The sequence below is a fragment of the Uloborus diversus genome, chromosome 1, assembly GCF_026930045.1.
Source record: "Uloborus diversus isolate 005 chromosome 1, Udiv.v.3.1, whole genome shotgun sequence".
NCBI classification, from domain to species: Eukaryota; Metazoa; Arthropoda; class Arachnida; order Araneae; family Uloboridae; genus Uloborus; species Uloborus diversus.
In genome coordinates, this window is record NC_072731.1 from 58,971,198 (window position 1) to 58,973,206 (window position 2,009).

Below are 2,009 nucleotides of genomic sequence, written 5' to 3' on the forward strand. Positions count from 1 at the left end.
CGTTTTGCGTAACACTTGACTTATTTTTTAAATTCATGCTTCTAATTGTATTATAAAGACATAAAATGCCTAGTTAGGAATAATAGCGGAAGTTTTTATAACACATTTAGGAGTAAAGAAAGAAAAATAATAAATAAGTAAATAAATACAATAAAGTACATTTCCAAATGGATGTCAGCATTGAAAATATCCCATTGACAAAACATATAAATTTATCTTAAAGAATAACATAAATAACCATTGAATAAAATTAATCTTACTCATGAGATTGAAGTGATAATACAAAATTCTGGGCTTCATGTCCTTTGTTTCTAAGTCTAGGGACGAAAAACGTTATTTTCGGCCATTTCTAACATTGATCGCACATCTTCTGCGATATGACTTGTTTAGTACTATATTAATAAACAAATGCAGTTATCAGTCATTCATAAGTTATTCCTAAAACAATACTATTCCACACTAATAACTAAGCAAACAACTTAACGAAGCCTAAAGAACGCAACGCCAACGCCACGTGCAGCTCCTCTAAACCGACTGAATCGTAGGTCGAAGGAGGAAAATGTGCCAGCAATGCGGAGGGACGCTGGGTAGAAAGAACTGTGCGCATGCGCAAGTATCAACGAAGGTCCACCTGTTCTATTGTGTACTAATTACCTTGACGGCGACAGCATGAAATCAATATCATCTTGACGGCGTCAACATGTATGCAATGTTGTTATTGTAAGGTAATATCAGTATTGATATTTTAAGATGAATGCAGTGTTGCATACGTGTTGTTATTGTAATATTGCTTTTTAATCTTTATGCAAGCTTTATGCAGCATGAAACACGTCAATATTGACGCCGCCAGTATAATATCAAGATCTGTCAAGGTTGATGCAAGAAATTTTGCTAGTAGGGTAGTCACACTTTTAATGATATTTATGTTTGCATTGAAAATACGTACAATCTAAGAAGGGCGCTCATATAGGGGGGGAGGGGGCAAGGGGGTCTCGAGCCCCCTTTTAGAAATTAGAACTCGCTTGCTTTTAGTACTTTTTTCTTTGCGAAAATGCAAAAAAACATTTCTTCTCCAGCCATTAATGAATAAGTTATTAAAAATGTCAAATTTTATTGACTTTAATCTGCCTTGAAATGTGTTTCCATGGGGAAAAGATCCTGCTAAACCACGGTTAAAATATCTGAGCCCCTCCCTTACAATTTTGCATATGGGCGCCCATGCAACCTAAAGGTGAGCGATGATTACATTTCACAACGTTGGATTTAACGAGGTTTAGTTGCTGATGTCTTCAAATTACATGCCTTCTTATTTATGTTTACTTTTTTCGTTTATTTTAATTCGTTAACTTTTTCCGATTCTTTTTCATAATGTTCTTTCTTTGAAATTTTTAAAGAGCGAAATGCCACATGAAAAGATTCGAAGCACAGTTCTGCACGGGTCGACTAGTTTATCTTGAAAAGAAATCTTCCCCTGAATAGGGTAAAAGGGGGAAAATCTTCAAACCCTTCCAACGTGCGCTACATTAGTTACCATGACGACGATTTGCTCGCAAACTAAACTGGCAGTGTACAAATCGACCCGCAGTTTCATCACTCCCTTTCTTCCTCCCCTCGATTCTTCTGCACATGTTCAGCTGTTTCAAGCAAAAAAATTCTCTTTTCTCGTCGTCCGCGTGGCCTAACGGATAAGGCGTCTGACTTCGAATCAGAAGATTGCAGGTTCGAATCCTGTCGCGGACGCAGCACACAACATTATTTTAAAAATTGTCGGAAACATTTTTCGCTATTTGCTTTGGTAATTACGAATGCTGTTCTTTTTTCGTCAACAATATAAAAAATAAATTTCAAGAACAGAATTTTTCAAAAATTACAGCAGTATTTGTAGGCTTGAAAATTTCTGCATCAAATTTAACACGGATCGTATCAACTGATATGGCTGTGTGATGTTGAAAAAAAAAAAAAAAAAATTAGAGTACAGGTAATTCCCGTTTCACAGGAATTTAGGCGTA

The 2,009-nt window shown here is 35.9% G+C and overlaps 1 non-coding gene across 1 annotated transcript; it reads left to right on the forward strand.

Moving 5' to 3' along the window:
• The first annotated feature begins 1,667 nt into the window (after positions 1-1,667).
• Trnar-ucg (transfer RNA arginine (anticodon UCG)) lies at positions 1,668-1,740 on the forward strand. The gene has a single exon. It is a non-coding gene; the product is annotated as a tRNA-Arg (tRNA).
• Positions 1,741-2,009: the final 269 nt, after the last annotated feature.